Source organism: Oxyura jamaicensis, chromosome 9 (genome assembly GCF_011077185.1).
Source record: "Oxyura jamaicensis isolate SHBP4307 breed ruddy duck chromosome 9, BPBGC_Ojam_1.0, whole genome shotgun sequence".
Taxonomy (NCBI): Eukaryota; Metazoa; Chordata; class Aves; order Anseriformes; family Anatidae; genus Oxyura; species Oxyura jamaicensis.
Window position 1 is genome coordinate 11260024 of NC_048901.1, and position 20300 is coordinate 11280323.

General features: G+C 47.5%; 1 protein-coding gene across 1 annotated transcript in view; it reads right to left on the reverse strand.

The window, feature by feature from the left end:
- PAK2 (p21 (RAC1) activated kinase 2) overlaps window positions 1–20075 on the reverse strand; it is a 43512-nt gene extending 23437 nt beyond the window's left edge. Inside the window, exon 1 of the mRNA XM_035334280.1 lies at window positions 19941–20075. The gene's annotated coding sequence lies outside the window, so the exon portion shown is untranslated. The remainder of the gene's footprint in view (window positions 1–19940) is intronic.
- Between the last annotated feature and the right edge of the window lie 225 nt (window positions 20076–20300).

Genomic DNA, 20300 nt, shown 5'->3' on the forward strand with positions numbered 1-20300 from the left:
GTGGAGCCAGGATCTACTAGGCGCATTCCACTTCTGAATAAGGACCCGCATGGCTTTACCACTTTGTGCCACACTCTCTCCATTTGCATTATGAGATACGCATACATGCACACTACCACCACAACCCTCTTGAAGTACTAAAAAGAAAAACATGAGAGATCACGAAAAAATAGCTACTAATGCTAAAAAAACAGCATAACGAAGTATCTACATGGCACGTTCCACATTTAAGATAATCAATGCTGGCCTCTCCCCCCTCCCCATAAGATAATGGTGATTTTTCTTGCTGATCACCAAGAAACAGGCAGCCTCTCTGCTGCAAACAGCAGAGAAAGATTTATAGAAATTACCTCTCGGAGATAGCTGAATAATAAATAAGCCCCTCGCTATGCTATGCCCAAAGGATGAGCTCTCCCCTTGGAACACAAGTCAACACGCCTCCTGTTTCTCACGACGGTTTGGGGAACGAGCGGCCTGCTGGCGTTTGAGAGAGCCAGGCAAGGGCGGTGAGGGCAAGCTGCTACCACTACCCACACCCCGTTCACAAAGGATAAATACTGTGCTGCACAATGCCTCCGCGCAACACGCGCATCTCGCAGGCCCTGGTTTAGCAGAAGGACTGCAAACAGGTGGGCTGCCATTCCCTGCTAGTTCACTGAGCAGGGGAACGCTGCCAAATCCCAGCTAAGCAAAACAAAGGAGGCTAGCAGCCCAAATTCGAGCAGCACAAGAGCACACTGTTTTAGGTCATGAAGCTCAGAAGAGATTAAAATGAATTACCACTATAAACGACCGTGAAAGCACATCATTTCCGTACAAATACCTTCGGAGGCATAAACAGCACGAATCAAAGTTCTGGCAGCTTAAGTGAGAACGGGCCCTGTGCTGCTTGCCCCATTGACTTAGAGATTGATGGGAAACAGCTGCCAAAGCTGGGCAACATCCACCTAGATGAGTCTGTGTTGGAGCCCGTTTCCTGCTGACGGAGTGATAAATAGGCCTGCAATACTCGAACAAGTCAGTAGGGATGCAGTTGCAGATCAGGCCGTGATTCCTACCTTTCCGATTTTGCTTACTGATTGCTCTTTCAGATGTTGCAAGTTATCTACAGGATCTTCTCTGTTTTCCAGTACCTACCCTGCAATATGGGAAAAAAGTTAAGAACCCTGGAATTTAACAGCAGGTTTGAGCAGTCGACCCGCAGGGATTTTAATTCCAACCTCTTTCCTAACAATGAACGTTTTTTTCACAAAGCGTGTGTGACCAATTTGAGATGTACTTTTTCTTTTTTGTCGAAGCCACCAAGCCCAGAGTTCACGAGTTCTGTTTGTTAGAACTAGCTTTTAGGAGTACCTAGGTAGAAGAGTAGAGCCAGGAGGATCTGGGACAGCTGCTACGCAGCTCTGAAGTCAGGCCTGGAGGAGAGGGGACTATAACCCATTTTGCTTACATCCATGAAACCTCAGAAAATAATAGGATATGGGGTCCTCAGCTAACCAAATGGGAACAGACATTTAAGAGGAAATACCCCCCCTTTCAAACAAAGAAATATGATCAGACAGCTAAATAAATCAGAGAAGGTAAAGAAGCACATCACAGAACTTTAATACCAAAACAACACACTAGGTGAAGAAAGCAACAGCAAGAACAGCTTTTTGTATTATTATTTTTTAAACCAAACATCATTTCATCTATCCATGAACTTATTTGTGCTGCTTGATATTAGCAACAGCTGTACATAAAGATAGCCAACTAGCCTGTGTCTGAGACTGGCCAAGACCAGACTGGTCCTCCAAGCCCATGCAAATTCCCCATGCCCTTTCTTGGAGAGCCCAGTCAGCTAATTAATAATGCTGTAACATGGGATTAAGGTTGCTAGCTTTAACAAAACCTTTGGTACACTTTGATTTACATGTTTGCAAAATAAAATTCTCACTATAGCAAAGAACCTGATTTTTCAGTGATACACAGTGCAGATCAGCTCTTCGCATATTTGCTGTTACAGGTTCTTGATCTGACAAAACCTATTCCTTAGCTCTCTGCGTGTTCAAGGGAAGAAGCTGTTAAGCAACAGGATGGAAGCAACTGTCCCCAGATCCATCTATGCCTCAAGAAAATAAGGGACTTCAGAAAACTGGCATAAAGCACCTGCGCAGAACCCTTAGGTCCACGTCCATCATTTGCAGTTAAACAAAATCCTTCAAGCTCATTAAATCTTTGGTTTAGTAAAACCTCAACTTCTGGAAAAACCTCAGAAATAATAAGAAGAATTATAATTTCTGGGCAATTGTTTCAAAGGCTGTTGTTAAAACAAACTGCTAGATCCAAAACTGTTTTGCACAAAGGTCCGTTTCAACACAGCGAAGCTTTAAGTTCATGGTTTAAGGAATGACAGCTCCACTCACAACAGATCCCTTCACAAAACAAGAGTCTGATCCTTTGGTCATCGCTGGAAGTGAGAAAACAAAACAAAAAATACAGTCATCTTGTTTGGGTTCAAATCCAAAGTGCCTCTTTCCGACAGCTGAATAAAGAAAGGAGCAGCTCCCCCCTCCTTTATCCTTACCCTGTCTTCATTATGCAGGGAAAGTCTCCGCGGTGCCAGGAAGTACTTTTGAAATTGCTGCGGAGGTTTGGCCTTATGTGCCATGACTGCAGGAGGAAAGAAAGACAGACGTAAAATAAAAAAGAGGAGTGCAAGTACATCCCGAGGCTCCTTTTCTGCTCCCTCACTCCCCTGAAGAGGAAAAGGCGCCTGTCTTATTCAGCACCAGCTCGATGTAATCGCTCTTGCCCCAGCACCGAACACGTGGCTGCCCTGCTGAATCATCATTTGCACAGGGAATTGCGAGGCCCAAGGGAATTTCATTTTTTCTAGCAAAGAGCCTGTATAGTGGCAAAAGGGATGTCAGGTTTTTTTTAAACCTCAGTTGAAAGACATTTACTAAATTGGCTTGACTAAGTTTGTGCAACTTCAGAGAAGTAGGCTACATCTGGCAGAAAGGCAGCAGAAGAAACAGATGGAAAAGGATGTAATCGGTGGCAATGGATTCGTCAGTGCAAATAATGCCAGGAATAACAATGGATTCACGAGCTCCCCACAGTTACTGGTGGCACTGCTTTTAACTGCAAGAACTAGAAAGCAGTGGAATGGACCACAGCCGCAAGCAGTGAAGCTGCAAACGATACTTAACTGCAGATTTCAGACAGATTCATTCCCAGCACAGAATGGTGCTGCAACCCAGGACATTCACAAAAAAAAAAAAAAAAAAAAGACACAGAGAGCTAAAAGCTTTCCCCCCCATCAGCTCTGCTACCCGCTCCACAGAACATAATCACAGGGGCCAGAGCTGGCGACCACAAGGCTCTGATTCTCAGTTCTTATCTCTCGGACACGACACTATAAACTGAAGAAGCTGAAAAGTAAAAGGACTCTCCCTCCTGCTGGAGAGGCAGCAGCAATTGGCCAGCTGGGGTCTGCGAGGTCCTAGATCAGTCTCGTGAACAGCAGGAGACCTGAAGCCAGGCTCCTCAGAAGCACAACCCTTCCCTTCCCACCTTTGAAGGAAGAAAAGTGCAGGGAAGCTGCTAGTGTAGCTTAAACCATCCTCTTCCTCCCAGCCCAGAAGAGCCCTGCAGTGACCAACCAGCACATGTATTTGCAGTTTCATTTTTACAGCGATGTCCCAGGAGCCAGTTCTGCTGCTCGCTAGCTTTCTTCCTTTTGGGGAAGAAAGGGGCCCGATAACCCTCGGTGTACCCAGGCCACAAAAGAGAGGCAGCAGTTCCTGTTGCTGGTGGGAAAACACCCAGAAACATAACCCCGACAGTGAGTAAAAGCTGGAAAGCAAAGCGAGACTCGGGCAGCGTTTGCAGAAAGCTGCTAAACACACGCTGTTGCAGCACATTCATCTGAATGCTCTGGCACTGCCTAGGAGGGGGGGATTGCATTTGTTTTCCCCCAACTGCCCCTTGTGAGAGCACAAAGCGGGGCTCCTTCCTGAAGAACTTCCTAAGCACGGCTCTTGCGGCAGCCCTGGCTCTCCCAGCCTCCCTCGTGACCGGCCCCAAGGCCGACACGCACTCACTGCCTTGCAGCTGAAGCGCAGCCCTCGCTCGGCAGCCGGCTCCGCCACGGAGGCCCCTCTCTGCCCCAGCGCTGCTCTTTGGCTCCTCCGTCTTCTAAAAAAGGACAAGCATTTTTTCCTCTCTGACTTGTCTGCCCAACGACCAAAGGGAAATAAAACAGGATTGAAGGCGAGCATTTTCCTGTCTGCTACAGCGCACAGTCACGTTTTTCCTGGAGCACCTGTGCTTGAGCAGATTGAGCATGCGACACATGGTACGGGTGCACACACCTCGGTCTGTGCCGCGTGGCATCGCGAGGCCCTGAGCAGGGCTATCTGTATTTCACTGCCTAGGATCTGATGCAAAAGTGAACTGGACTGCTGCTTGGAAAAGATGGTATCAAGCTCAGAGCTGTCTGATAACACGCAGGTAACTTCCCCCTCCTGCCACGACAGCGCTGCTTTAGGCTGCCCCTGTCACAGCTCTCTGGAGCCCAAACAAAATCCAACCCACTGCACACGCCCTGAGAGGAGGCTCCAGGAGCAGCAGCTCAACTCACCTCTGTTTAGCGCAGGTAAAAATTACTCAACTTATTTACTACCAGCAACGATACACTAAAGGAGCAACACTAAGGTCAAATTTAAGCCTTTTTGCAGGGCTGCCCAAAAAGCAGAAGTAACCGATTTCAGGGTAGCGTTGCATTAAGAAACGTAACCGCTTTGCTTTTGAAAGCGGGGCCCTCGACACAGCACGGCAGCTGCAGGATCTTATCGTGACCGCTACCACCTGAGCGGCCGCAAGAAGCGCGGGACACTTGGGCCATGGGGACAGACAGCGGGCACGGCGCTCGAGAGCAACGCAGCGGAACCACGGGCTGCCCGACGGGGAACAGCAGCAGAAAAGAGCAGAGGAAGGGTGCAAAAAGCCCTGCCCCTAAGTGTGTTTCCCTGGCCCTGCTCTAGCAGAAGGTTTGAGAAAAGCAAGTTGTCCTTACAGCAAGCTGCGTGGCGGCAGCTGTCAGCGCTGCCTTCCTGTAGAGCCTTATAGGGTGCTACTGGCAATGGCTGTCACGCACAAAGGGCAGCATCCGGGACGGCCAGGTCCAGGGCAGAGGAAAACAGCAAAATAAGTGGCTTGAAAGCAGGTCTCCAAGGCAGAGGATGTCGGGTGAAGAAAGGCAGAGTGATTGAAAAAAAGAAAAACGCAACAAAAGAGCTTGCTTGTGACTCCAAGAGAACACTGGTGTAACCCAACTGATTTATGTCATATTCCACTCTTGGTTTCTATCACATAAATCCTCAGTGAAAATCTTCACTCTCAGTGCACTGACCCAAGATGCTAATTGATCTTCAGGCTCCCCAGCACCACCATTGCTGGAAAAAAAAAGTGAGATGAGCCTGGACGCTTCTTTATTCCAGCAAGAAGGGAAAACAGACCTTTCCAAACGCAGACATACACATCGTGCTTCAGTGGACTTTGGAGGGCTGGTCCCTTCATCAGATGCTCCATTTTTTTCGGGCCAAGTAGATTTTGGAGCACAAAAGCAGAATGAAATGTCTGTATGTATTTTTCTAACACCCTCCCACACTTTTTTTTTTTTAAAGGCTCCTGTTGAGCAATAGATTTCCTGTGATTAGCTCACATAGTACTGATTATAGCTCACTTCCTCCCAGGGATTAGCTGAAAGCAGCTTTCTGACAAGTTTTCTTCAGACAGTGCTACCTAGCCGCAGCTCACTTCCTGCCCCATCACTAGCAGCGCGCTCGTTCAGCAGCTCATCCATTTGAAACAATTTCACCGCTGCAGAAACAATCCACAGAAGCAGCAGATCTCAGATCATCTCCTCCACGAAAAGCAAAACAAACCTTTTTGGGTGCTTTGCTTTCCAGCTGAAAGCATTTGGTTCCATGGGATTTGTTCTACCTGATGCAAAAAAGGAGTTCTCTAAAGCACTAGAAGACAACTACCGGAGGCTGAAAATACTTCTCTCTTTATTTCAACTCAGAGAAGCTGTGTTAAAAAAAAAATAAATAGTGGCAGACAAAGACTTACTTTCTTGCAGACCTGGCAAATGCAACCTTGGATCTTCTGCCTGCCAAGAGGACTTGTGCAAAGGCAAGACCAAGAGTAACCTTGATAATGGCCAGCAAGAGCCAGCGGCGTGATCCGTCCCACCTACGCTCTGGAAAAACTCATGCAGATGCTCTAGCACAACACGCAGCTCTCGAGCCTTGCGCCCCTGCAGAGGCAGGCACCAGCCTCCACGGGACGTGCAGAAACAGTTCTTTTCCCTTTAGGGGTCTCAGATAAAATAAGCGTTCGGTCTATGCCAAACCACGGACCCATGAAAGCTAACGGTTATTTTTATTTAACTTTCCTTTATGGGGAGGAAAGAGGAAACTAGACAAATCTGAAATATTCCAGCCAAGCAGAGACTCTAATTTATGAGCATAAGCAAGCAAGATACCCCTTCAAATGATGCAACTGAGAAAACAGCTTAAAAAAATATATAAAACCTGAGCATGCCAGGCATTAATTCTTCACTCGGATTGATGCAAGGACACACACTAGTCAAGCTGACTGCTTGGCAAGGCCAACTGACTGATGGTGCCAATAAATTGCCAGCATCATTTTTGCAAAATTAACTGCCACGAGCACCAGTTTGCCTGCTTCAACCACCAAGGAGGCAACCACGAATTATACAAGCAGGTCCTGCCTTGCCAACTTCCCTTTGCTGCTCCATGTGACAGAGGCAACGCAACGCTCCCACTCTACTGATAGTACGGAGAATGTCAGCCTTCCACCACATCACACGAGGTGACACCCACGAGAACACACCCAGCTAAATCCTTGCCATTTTATCTTCTTCATACTCCTCGATTTCCCTATGATTTCTGCAGAATCACTCAAGTATAGAAGGGAAAACGCAGCGCAGGGAAACAGCTGGCACGTAACTGCCAAGCGAAGTAGCTGGGGGGAAAAAAAGGATGATCGAACAGAAGCAACAAAAGCAGAAGAAAAGGAAACTATCTTTTGTGAATGAGGAACAATCATCTCCAGAAGCACAAAGAGATGCTTACTGTGGGCCAAGCTGCAGAAGACAAATATCCTGTTACTGGAGTATTTGAAAGAGTCACTGAGATCTTTCTAAAGAAGAACTTCCGTCTAACCCTTTGCCAAAAGTACCTCACAACCCAAAGCAATTCAACTATTTACTCCTTAAGGAACTCTGCAGATGTGCAGAGCCTTGCACTGAAAATGTGCTAGGGTATCAGTCAGAAATAAAAACAGATCCCAGCCCTCTGACGAGCAACCAGCGGTAGACTTCCTGGCCTCCAAGCGGCCCTCTTACAGCCAGCGCTTCTCCCCACGCAGTGCTTACAGCCAGGCCATCTCCACCCCTCGGCGCAGGCACAATAAAAGTGCAACTTTCATAGAGTCACTAATAAAGATAAGGAAAACACCGCCGAGGTTCTGGCAGCCTCCCAAGCTGACAGACCAGGTTCACATCTGCCTATCGAGCCGAAGACATGGGGCGATAAGCAGAAACCTCAGTAAGGACAAATGTTTTCTGCCAAGGTTTCACTTTCTGCCTTTTTGAACTGGGAAGAAGGATTGCTGCAGAATTATCAGCTACGATTTGTGATGGAAAACGGCATCAATGGGGAAAAATCAGAAGAGGCACCAATTGGAGACAGGATGTGCAAGAGTAAGAGTCCATCAGTGCACGGAAGATTTAAACAAATGAGCGATACTTCATTTCACAGCACACTGCAGCCATGTGCATGCCTTGTGATACATCTCTGCTTTCTCCCTTTAAGTCACGAGTGGCAATCGACTCCCACCTGAATTCTCATTTCTGCTTCATAAAATAAACACGGCACTATTGAACTGTGGAGGCATATTTCACCGCAAAACAAATTAGAAACTGCTTCTCTGCTTTCTTGCCTCTGAACTCTCGACACAGCTCAAATGCCACAGACGACAGGACCAGAGGGGCCTCCGAGGCAGCTGCCGAGTTGCTTCTGTTCCCCATTTCCCCTAAGCCCGGCAGGGAAACTCACAAGGCGAGGCTACGACACTGTCATTGCCAGCGGAGAAGAGAACCGAGGCAGATTTGCAGGTACCCACATCCACCCTACACGCAGAGCAGCCCTCGCAGGCCTGCAGGGCACGGAGGAGGAGGAGCAATTGAAGCAAGAAGGATGGATTTCGGCGCCCTGCCGCGGGGCTGGGGAGCTGACGCCTACCAGCTGAACTGAGGCCACGCTTCATTTTATACAGCCCACAGCCACACTCAGCCTTCAACGAACCATTGTGCAATGCTGCATAATGATAAGATGAGCTCAAAGGTGTTTGAAAAGCCTCTTCAGCCCTCCACGAGGAAATTACTTACCCCTGCTCTACCAACTTGAGATCCTGAGTCAACTAAAGAAAGAAAAGACAGCCTGCAGCGCACAGCACATGCAAATCCAGGATTCGAGTTGTTTGTGCTTACTCACATTTCTTTAACTAGAAGACTCTTCAGAGCCTTTATTTTCACGAGCTGAGATCTTCTGAAGATCAAAGGAGAATGGGGAAAAAGGCAAGTAGGGAAAGTTTACAAGGAAAAAAAAAATTGGAGGCTGTATCTCATCCTTGAGATTCTCTCTTAATTAAACCCGGCATTTACAGGCAGGGAGGGATCACACATTCCAGAGCAAAAGTTATTTGAATAAAGGGTAGGCTACCTGCAGGAGGCACCTACACATCTCCAACAGCACGCACAGCTGCTGTAACCCAATTGCCACTCACAGTGTCACTGACACCTCCCTAAAAGTGGCAGGCTACTGGTGCGGCGTAGAGAGAGCACCAGTAACTCCGGTAGAAAGCAGAATGGTTTTTAACCTCCCAAATCCAGGATGATGGTTTACAAGACCACAGCCCACCCATCCAAACTGGAGGCCCAATAAGAAAAGGAGCAGGAAACGCAGCGTGTATCAGCAAGGTGAGGAAGGAAAAAAGATCCGGCCTTTAGGGATCCATCACTTGCCCACTACGCCAACAGAGCTGTCAAGGGGAAAAGAAATCAGGGAAAAAGATGAAGGGAAGAGAGAAGTAGCTCCCTGCATACACGAAGAATGGAGCTTTTGTTTCACTCTAGGGGTTGGCCAACGCTTGCTTTAACTGCAGTTCCCAGCAGCAGAAACCCCCAAACACCAGCCGGGTGACTCCGGTGGCGTGGAGCGGGGCTGTCACAGACGCTGCTCATGCTCCGAGCACGTCAGTGTCCGACGACTTCTTCAGCAACTGAATTCCTACAGGAGAAGCGTTCCCTGAAGCATCACCACCTCTGCACTGGGGAAGTTCACTCACCACGAGCTAGAAACGCCATTAGCAGCACCGAGCTCTGAGCCCTCGCAGCAACACAGCTCCTAGACCCGACCACTGCCAGAAGGACCTGCAGACGCCAACGAGCGCCGTCACACCGAGCCCGCAGAGCACCACGGCCACCAGCGCTCTCACTGCCTCAGCTGCCCTGCTTGGAGATCTCAAGGCAGCAAGCGAGGCTGTGAGTTTAGCAGAAAATCCATGAGAAAGCAAAACATTCAGGAAGGGTCACCCCAACCTTCCTCTAGCGGCAGTGCCTCAGGACTGCAGGATGGCACCAGTAAAACCCCCAGGGCTTCGGCTACAAAACCTCACTAGCACTATTTGCACCCACAGTTAGCTTGCTGTGCATTTCGAGCTTATCCCATTAAGGAAGAACTTCACTTCTGAAGTGTAAAGGTTCACAGGTTTTATATGAATGATTAGCAGATTTATCCTACTATCTTTAACCTTACTAGCAAAAGTGAAGGTCATCTACACAGGGCATACAAGGAAATTCTGCAGTCACTGGCACAACATCATCACCCACCCTTCCCCGTTAATTCAGACTGCAATAGATAGGACAAAAGGCACAAACTGTAGCTGTCACATCTCAAATCAACATGGATTTTGAAGCAGTACATGCACACACCTCTTCCTATCTGTAATTTTGTGTTCAACAGAGTAGCAGTGAACTGTTACCACCTAAAACACAAGAAAGGAGCTGAGCAAACTGGCCCTGTAAATTGCTCACCTGCCTCCACACTCCGGGACTCACAACACTTGCCGGGTTTGTCTTGCATGCTCTGATACATTTGGTTTGTAGCTACTTTTAAAACACGCACAATTACAGAAGTGCCACGTTATTCCACAGTTTAATGCAGCAAGTCCCTAAAATTTAGGCAAACGTTCTCGTGTGTGTTTCAGGGAGCCAAGGCACTCATTTTGAACCTGGAAAGAACATCATGTTCATCAATTTACACTCCAAAAAGGGATATCAGAAATGAGTCTTGTATTTAAAAAACTAATTTTCTAACTTCTGTGTTTACAACCACTAGGATAGGCATCTTTCAGCTCACAATCAAACATAATAAAAATATAAGTATACACGTATGGAAATCGTAGAATCACAGAATATCCTACGTACGAAGGGACCCATACGGACCATCGAGTCCAACTCCTGATATGCATGTGATGATTTAAATACCGATCGTGAGCGGTCCAGCAAACGTTCAGTGTTGTAACACAACTTTTTTTTTTACATCGGCACTCTTCTCAGACATTTCTACTTTCCCCCCGTTTTTCTGGTGGAGCTCTAGACACGCATTACCTCTAACTATCTCCAGCTGTTCCTATAGGATGCTGCAGCACCAGAACCATAAAAATAGATTTTACAGCTCAAGAATGAAACACTTTTTAGAAACAGAAGTACAAAGCGAGGAACACGGTCACCACTGAATAGACAAAATACTGTGCAAGCTACAGCTAAACAGGATAACCAGCACGCTGTGAAGCAGGAGAGCTTCCAAGGGAAGCTGCCAAGTTAAAATAATATTGAAACAGTTGACAGAATATTGAACTTCGGAAGCTGCAAAGGCCTTTGAAAATCTGCTCCTATTGATGTCACTATACTAATTACGACAAGAATTTAACACAGAAGCAGTGTATGTGAAACCAAGGCAAAATAGTTTTTAAAAGAAAGAGTAAAACATCTTTGTGTGAGGTGTCTACTCCTGGTGACAGATCGTCTTTGGGCACCCCTCTTACGGGTTGCTTAACTTATCTAAGATGTTAATAGCCATAAATGCAATCCTATCAAACTCAACATTCAGAGTGGTTTCTCGGGGTGTTTTACACAATTAACATTTCAGGTATCAGCTGAGCTTCAAGGCCTGGGATAGCTGGGCAAGGAAGCTCAGTGCTGTGCAGCAAACTCGTAAGGGCTGTGAGACTGTAGGGGTTTTTTTCCTCCAAAGGCAGAGGGAGAAAACCAAATCTGAACAAACAAAAAATGTTTTAAGAAAAACTCAGAGGCTCAAGAACCAACAAATCCTTATCTGTCTCTCAGAGCCAGTAGCCTGTTTTAAAAGGGGCTTGAAAAGATAATAGAGCCAAAGGCAGGCAAACAATAAAAACCAGTGTCAGGCCAGCTCACATAAAAATAAATAAATAAAAGGACAGCACTTGGATAAGGTTAAAATGAAGTAGCCCTACCAGCTCTGTATACTGGAACTGCATACCTGCTCAATAAAGAAGGAATTAACTTCTTACGAGCAGAATGATACCTTTCACCAAAATGTTAACAGAGCAGGAGTAAAGCTTCTGAAAATGCCTTTTTGAGAGGCTCAGGGATTACAGAAAAGGATCCAATTCTCAGCTCTCATTTTGCCTCATTAGCTCGGCTCCAGCAACAGCTGGGCAACTGCAATGCTGCTGGAGATGTCCGTGAGGATGAGACTGAACTCGCATAAAACAGACTCGGAACACTAACAACCAACAGCTACAAAACACAAAACTTCATCCACAAAACAGAAGTGTCCTTCCACACACACATACCACCCCGATTAAAGAAATTAAAGCCATTTATTCCAATAGAAGTAAGAGAAGTCAGTGCACCAGGCGACACGCCCACAGCCTGACCCAGCACAAGTACCTCGGTGCCTTCCAAACCCTGCCTCTGATTTTCACGTGTAACTCTACTAGATGCTACTAGTCAGTCTGAGCACAGCAACTAGGGCATGAAATATTTCTTCTGCGACAAGTCAGCATAGAAGGCTTACAAATCTGCAACTATAAACGTTCAAACACTTTTTTAAATACAGGTTTTATTTTTCTTAAATCTCTTCTCATAGGATGTATGGTAACCATGAAGTTAGCCCTAATATAATACCTCTAGATATGATCAACTTCCCAAGGGTTTGTCACCTAAGGGAAAATTTTCTCAGGTCCTTTCAATTCTGTTAAGAAAACAGGAAGCGAACTTCAGCAAGCAATTGCTAAAGAGTAAAACAGAGATAAAGATCTCTATTAAACTCACTAGTAAAGAGAAAGCCCACAAGTTATCTGGCCAAGCAGTCACTCACCACCAGCCTGTCACCACACCGGTCACTGGAAATGCAACTCGGCCCCTGCCCCGCAGGTGTGCGTGAGTGCAACGGTGCGAAGCCTGCTGACGCCTGCACCTGGTTAAATAAAACAGCACGAACAAGAGGAAGGGACAACTAAAACCTCTGGTTTTGAGGATTACTGGCAAGGTACTGCCAAAAGGACAATTACGTTAGGGGTTACGAAGAGAAAGCCGTTCCAGCAGCATAGGAAACAGTCGCTCCGTTAATCAGAGCAAGATGGAACAAGAGTTGCACCTACTTTCGGTCTTGAGCAAGACTCTTGAAACAAGATGTTTTCTCCAGTTAACACACCTTTTTTAGCTTAGAAAGTTAGCATCTTACTATGGCCTGCTGGCTTTGGAAGTGATAAAGTAAAGCCCAGCCATTGGCAGTCCCTTTGCTAAGTAAGCCCTGGTAGCAAAGCGCTGCCACAGACCTCCTCCCAAAGATCTTCCCTTCCAGGGCAGAGTAAATCTCCCACCAAGCTGTGCTTAGTCTGACAAGACACAAGTCAGTATCAAGAAAACGTCTGACAATTACTGCTGAGCAGCAATGAGGGAATGAGGGAAAATCATTTAAATCCATTAGTTAATGCAAATGCTGTGTTGCTGGAGTACCAAACTCATCGCAAGCATGAATTAAAATATATTAAAAGATCATTTCATTTTGATATTTTCACTTATCCTCCATTCTTCTGGTTTATTGCCACCTTTCTTACCCTTTTTTTTTTTTCTTACAAGACACTAAAATTTCGTTACATTGGCTGCTCCAAGCTCCAGCAATATTGCTGTGATGTGCTATCACAGAGGTTTCCCAGATGTCTTAACTTCTTCCAGGCGGGTAACACTCAGCCCCGTTTTACCTAGCAGAGGCAGACTCACCGGTGCTGCAGGGAGAACACAGGACCTTCCAGCACACGCCCAACCAAGGAGGACGAGAATTAGTCCTCACAACAGATGAAGTATTTCACAGGGGAATAACTTCTAAATAAATAAGAAAATAAAAGACAGCACAACCACGGACCAAAACGCGCAGTCGTGCTTATGAAGAAAGCACCCACACTGTGCCAAACTGGTCTGAAGGTTTTGCTTCCATTTCCACTGGCTACGTGGAAAAAGAGACTGGGAGCTAAAAATCTCAGCACTGTTAGCAAAGAGAAGCCAGACCAAACCACTACTGCTCCACACGTGTAAGACCCCAGCAAGTAAGTCAAGGTTCCCTGCCCCGAGGAATTGCCTCTGCTCCTCAGTGCTCAGCTTGGACGGGAGTATCAGAGCCTCAGCACGCTAGCACCAGGTTAAAATTAACTGCTCTTGCTGCTAAATCGCTGAAAATCCTGAGCTTACTTGCATCCCAGAGTGGGAAAAAAGCTAGGGGGCAGCAGAAAAGATTTCACCAAGCCTACGTACGCTAAGTGACTACATCCCAACTCTAAAAACCAAGCGTTTTACAGCTTGTTTCTGTAACTGTGCTAGCATTTTGCACCTTGAAAAGGCCTCTCCCAAAGCAGCCCGTCATTTTACTGTCAGAAGTTTGCTTTCTGTGCCATAGAAAAAAGTGGTAACATTTTGTAAAGAACTCTACAAATAACAACCAGTTTGTTCATTGCTCCACGTGCAAGTTTCCTCCTGTTATAAATGGGGCCATTAGTGTCAGATCGAGGAGCAAACCTTTCAAGCCAAGTTTAAGATCAGCGCTTCCTTCTGCAGAAATTTAGTTCCGTGATGCAGATCGCTGCAGTCAGGGAAGCCACAGCATTAGCCTGGGGGAGTGGGTAGAAACAGCTGGTTTGGGGCCAGGGAAGAGCACCACTCTTCCCTTCCCCGCTCCGACCCAAAGAGCTAGCTCTCGTATTGACCTAGTGTAGTACTGAACAGCACCCTTGCATCTTAGACCCTCAGCATGTTGAATACCAGTATAAAACATCGAGCATTTCACCATTTCAGTCACTGTGTTAGCTCAAAAGCAGCAAACCTTGTATCAGCCATCCTAAATCATTTAGAGCCTCGGGTTCAGAAGGCGACCAAGCTCAGATACAAACATTTTGAAGCTGCCCAAGCTGACAACTAACCCTAGTGCTGTTCTCTATTCCCAAGCCACATGAGCAGAAGAAAAATTAAAATCCCTCACATCTGCCACGGCACCGTGACTTGTTGAACTACGTGGTCTCTGCACGCTCCCAGCTCACCAATGCTGACTTCCCAGCCTCAGCATAACGAGGCCCCAAACCCCAGAACTCTTTCCAAGAGGGTGGCATTTTGCAGGAGACAGGCTGAGGAGAGAGCGATTTTCGCTTTTGTTCCTCCAGGCTCCCACTTCAGAGACCTTTCCAAGAGGGAAGAGCTTATTAAACATTCAAAGGTGATTTATAAAGCATCTTCTGGAAACAGTCTTTTCTCTCTCTTGTCCAAGAGATAACCCTGGTAGCAGAAACACTTCTGGACAGACTGTAAATGAAGAACAGATACAACTCGAAGTATTACATTCATTTCCAAACCAAACCCCACAGCACTGGATAAAGCTCTAACTTCACTGGTGAAAGAAGCTAAGGGAAAGCCTCTCTCTGTGTGCTGACAGTTGTAAATTCCTGTGGGTACACAATGAGTCAAACATCCAGGACCAGCAACTAAAGCAGCAGCAGGAAACTTCAGAAAAAAGCAGAGGCTGAATTGGAAAGCCTTGTTAGTGCATTCCCAGCCCTTAGCACACCTGCCAGCTGCCCTTATTCTGGTTCACGTTACGCTAAATCCCTTTCTTCATGCAGCATACCGCTTGTAAAGCACGGTTGCCCTAACACGTTGACTCCTTCCTACAGATGCTTGTCCTTGAAACGAAACTCCAGCATTAGAAAGAATTAAACCTGTCTTATCAAAATAACTCCTTTACAGATAGGACACAATTTTTGCTAATTAGCATAGAGCTAGAGAACAAAGATTCAAACAACACCAGTGCTGGCAGCAGGTAACCACATATCCTCCAGGACAACATTCAGGATTTCAGTACCAAATTCATGCATACAGCTTTGGACAAACTCGTTTCAAGGGAGCTTCCGCTTTTATACTGGTCAACTACAGGACAAGAAATTTGTGTATTTGAGCAGACATACTGGTATTGATCCAGGACTAAACAACAACTGAAATTTTTGACAGGAACAGTGATGGAAATCTGCCATGGCAATGTATCATCTTTATCCAAAGCCCACCTTTGCACAGCTGTGGCAGAGATGTCTTTTTTTCAAAGCTTAATATCTGCAGATGCTCACGCACAAATAACCAAACACTGCTGCTTTTCTCAGAGCCTGTTTTCTTCTTTACTCACCATCCACAGACAACACACCCACACCAATGCTAGGCTTACATCTTTTGGGAAAAGAGAACCTATCCACTGCACAGAGCTTTCTAGGAGTAGTATTACATTCCCCTAGCAAGGGGTGTTCATTAAAACACGTTCTAAGCACCAGTACATCATTATGTGAAATGTGATCATTTATCACAATTAGAAGAGGAAGCAAAAATTTTTAGAAGCACTTTGAAATTTATAAACAGAAAAAATGTTAATTTTAAAGGTGCATTCCTAACCTCACGGAGAGCAGAACTGCCCTGCATGTGCCAGACCCTCGTACAACTTCAGCGCTGTAGCAGCTCGGAGCAGGGCACTAAGATTCAGCTGCCTGGGGAAAGGACCCGAGCTTCCTCCCATGCCAGGCTCTGGAGGAGGATGCCAGAAGCAGAAGAGTTTAGCAAAGGTCAATATTCTGCAAATGCAGTTCCGAGATGACAAGTTTCTGCCTCAAGAGTGATAAAAGGTGAAGTTTCACATCAAATAGCTGTTTGCTAGAAGCTAGTTAAAAAAAAAAAAAAAAAAAAGTTTCCATCCAAGACCCACAGAGAAAACCCCAGCAGGTTGTCCAGCAAGCCGGTCCTCCCCAGCAGCTCAGGAAGGCGAGTGAAGTGCCGCCAGTATTGGGCTGGGAGCTAAGGCATGCCCACAGTTACCTCTCAGCGAGGAGAAGCATTTTCAAAGCCTGATTAATTCCAGTTCCCAGCTGGGAAAACAGAGAAAGAACAATCAACTTAAAAAACCTACTGAGTCAGATACAGAACAAGGCCCAAACTAGGGGTTCCACCTGTTTCAGGCACACCACTGATCGGTCAAAACACATTTTCCAGCTAAAGCAAAGCACGACTTGACACAAAACCACACTTGGAGACCTCACAGGCCACGAGCAGCACAGCAAGGCCTGGATACAAATGATGAGCTCTTCTTACCCTTAGCAACGTCAAGTCCTGCAAACTCTCAGAGCTTGCCTGAGACGCCTCCCCACTCAAACCGACCTTGCTGGGACACAGAATCAATCCTGCATTGGGCCAAGTGCTGCATTTATCGTTTCTGAGACTCAGCCGAGTAGCTCAGCCTGGCATTCACGCACTTGGGCTGATTAGTTATCTTTAACAGCGCTACACTTCACAGGGCAAGGAGCAGTAAGTAACCTCAGTGTTTGCAACATCCAACTTACTGGAAACGTTTGTTCAGCTACCACAGCAGGTACAGAAACCTCTCCAAGACAACAGTGTGTAACTACAAAACTCCTGAAGTTTTGGGCCAAACTTGATTTAGACTGAGGAAGGAGGTGTCTCCTCGGAAAACTGAAAATTGAGCAGGCTGCAGTCTTTCCGAATCCCTCCCCCACTCCAGGACAGTGCCTCTGCTTTGATGAGAAAAGAGAACTGGTCCCAGTAATCAAGTTTCTAGAAAAAATGAGAGAAAGATCTACAACTGCCTTCTTTTGGCGACTCACTTGCACCTTTTCCCAAGTTCCAGCAGCGCTGTGATTCAGGAGAGTGCATTAGCTCTGTGTCTCTGCAATCAGCCTGCTGCTGCTGCTGCTCCAGAGACAAGTCCTAGTACTGGTATTACTACATCGCTATTAATCCAGCTTGAGAGGAACCTATTTGATCAGCTCAAATCTGGTCCAGGCCCATTATTCTCATGGAACCATCTCAATTACAGCAAGCAAACTCATCCAATCACTATAATCAAAATGCAGAATTCACTTTATTTTTCACAAAACATCACCAGCAGAAGCTGTTTTACATTAAACATGGGTGCTTGAAGAGCTTGAAAATGCAGTTTCTCAAATGTCTCGTGGCTGAGCTGAGCTGGCAGCAGCCCTGCACGCGTTTTTTCTGGCTGCTGAGGAACTCACCCTCCTCCTGCTCACCCCACCTCTGCACCTCCACTATCTTTTCCCCCTGGTTTCTTCGGGGAGCCAACTCACTTTCAATGCTTTCTTCTCGAGTCCCAGTTTCTGACCCCAGAAACTGATCTTTGCTCTGTTAGCAGTGGGCCCAGCCATTGAGAGCGGTGTCCCTGTAACTACAATTTGTTTTCAAAACAAGTCACTTTTTCTTTGTTGTGGCTACGCACAGGCATGTCAATAAGCGTGACTGAATACACTGGCACAAAACTCTCAGGGAAGCTCTCAGCGCCTCAGAAACCTCCTAACACAGAAAACAGATAAAAGGTTAAATTTAAACAAGACTGACGGAAGAACTCTAAAGCAGAAGTAGCTCTTATTAGTGAAACACACAGACCTACGCTCACATCCCTACAGCCTTTATACCGGCACAAGGACAAACTCAGAAGCATCAATACCCTTACCGCCTTTCCTAAAGTTATTTAGGAACCCAAGGTGCTTGAGTTTTCCCTTTTAAATGCAACTGAAAGGCTGACTGAAACAATGCAAGCATGCATGAGTTTTTAAAAGGACACATTTTAAAATAAGCACAAGATGAGACCTGCCATACATGGTCAAAGCATTCACCCATTCACTCCAGCATCCATCCCGGAGAGGAAATGAGAGCAGGTGCCTCCGGAACAAATCTCCCCAGGTTGGCCAACCGGGCGAGTTGTAACCGGGCCCAAATTTCATCCCAGTAAATCAGCCCCTGACAAGCTGCCCCAGAGCAGCTCAGAGCGTGCGTGCCTCCAGCTCACCGAAACACGTTGCCCTCTGTTAAAACTTCAAAATACATACAACAGATGCTGGCAGACATTTCTGTTGTTGCCCATTTAGTCGCCCAACATTTTTAATTATGACATCTGCACAGAGCAGACACTGATCCCACATGCAAGGTAGCTCAGAGACTCTATGTTACTGTTTCTTTAGCATTTCTATTCTAGCCTCAAAAACAGAAGTATCCAACCAGTAGACTTCAGAGGATGGCTTCTCCTTCCTCTAAAACATCGCTTGGTGGATTCTGACTTAAATTCTGACATTCCAATTCCTTTAGAGATTCTACTAAAAAACTCATAATGCAAAGGCTTTACGTTTTCAGCTTCTGCACTGCTTCTATTTCAGTCTATTAGTCTGTAATAATAAAAGACCTAATCCGTCCACTCTCCGGTAACATAAGTCTGGAACAGCGCATTTGGTTACATGTGGATGTTTTGTAGCCTGCTTCCACAGTATCTCTGCGAGTTAAATCACCTCCATCTCCTAAAGGAAGAAAGTGAACCACGAAGTAGCCAGTTCCCTTTTTTTGGGGGGGGGAGGCACCACTCCGGGATGCACACCCTGAAGTCAGTCCACACCGAAAAGTACAGCCTAGACTTTTAAAAGAGCAAGCCTGCTTTGTCAAGCATAAAAAAAAAAAAAAAAAAAAAAAAAAAAAAAAAAAGGGCAAACCCAGAAAAACACAGAAATAAGAGGATAAAAATAAAAATAATAAAAAAACACTGTATGCAGTGCCAGAATGACAGCTTACCGTGCTGGTCATCGTGATACCTCCAAAAAGGACTGTTAAGCAGCCGCAGCCCCCCCTCACCGTCAGAGGCACAGCACCGACGGATGACGATGATGATGCTGCTGCCTGTGGCCTGAAGGCCAGCTGATGGCCTCCGGGCTCCCAGACAAACCTCCGGGAGGTTGCTCACAGGCACCAGGCCCCCAGCTCAGGCTAGAGCCGCCCTCACCGCCCCCTCGGGCCCTGCCGGCGGCTGGTGACAGAGCAGCGGCAGGAGCCGGGAGGCAGCTCCGGGGGCAGGATCGTGCCCCCTGCCCGGCCACAAAGAACCCGGTTCCCAGCCTGCGCGGCACCTGGCCTGCGGAAACGGCTCCGAACGAGTTTTTTCCAGCGTTTGTACCACAAATATCCCGCTGCTTCCCCCTACACACCCCCCCCCCCGCGGGGCAGCGAAGGCCCCTCAGAGCGCAGCGCCGCCGCCCCGAGCCCCCTCACGGCCGGGCTGGGCCGGGCCGGGCCGATCCCGCTCCCGCTCCCTCCCGGGCCCCAGGAGGCGACGCCGCGGCCCCTTCCCGCAGCGCCCTGCAAACGGGGCCGGCGCCGCCGCCGCAGGCCCGGGAGGGCCCCACAAAGGGGCGGCGGGGCCGGCAGGTGGGAGCCGGGCACTCACCGGGCTGAGGCGGCGCCGGCCGCCTCGGGGAAGGGCGAGCGGGGCAGCGGGGCGCGGCCGCCACACGGCGCCTCTGCAATGGCGGCGGCGGCACCCACCGAGGCGGCGGCGGCGGCAGGAGCCGGAGGGGGAAGCGGAACCGCCGCGCGTGGCCACAGCCCGCGAGGGAGGGGCGCCGCCGCCGGGACTACAGTTCCCGGCAGCCCCCGCCCCCGCGGGGAGCCGGCGGCGGCGCGCGGGGGGTGACGGGAAATGTAGTCCGCGCCGCTGAGGGGAGCGGGCTGGGCGGGAAGGGGACCCAGGGGAGCTCCTCACGGCCCAGCGGTGTCCCCCTGCGGTACGAGGGGCCAGCTGGGTGCA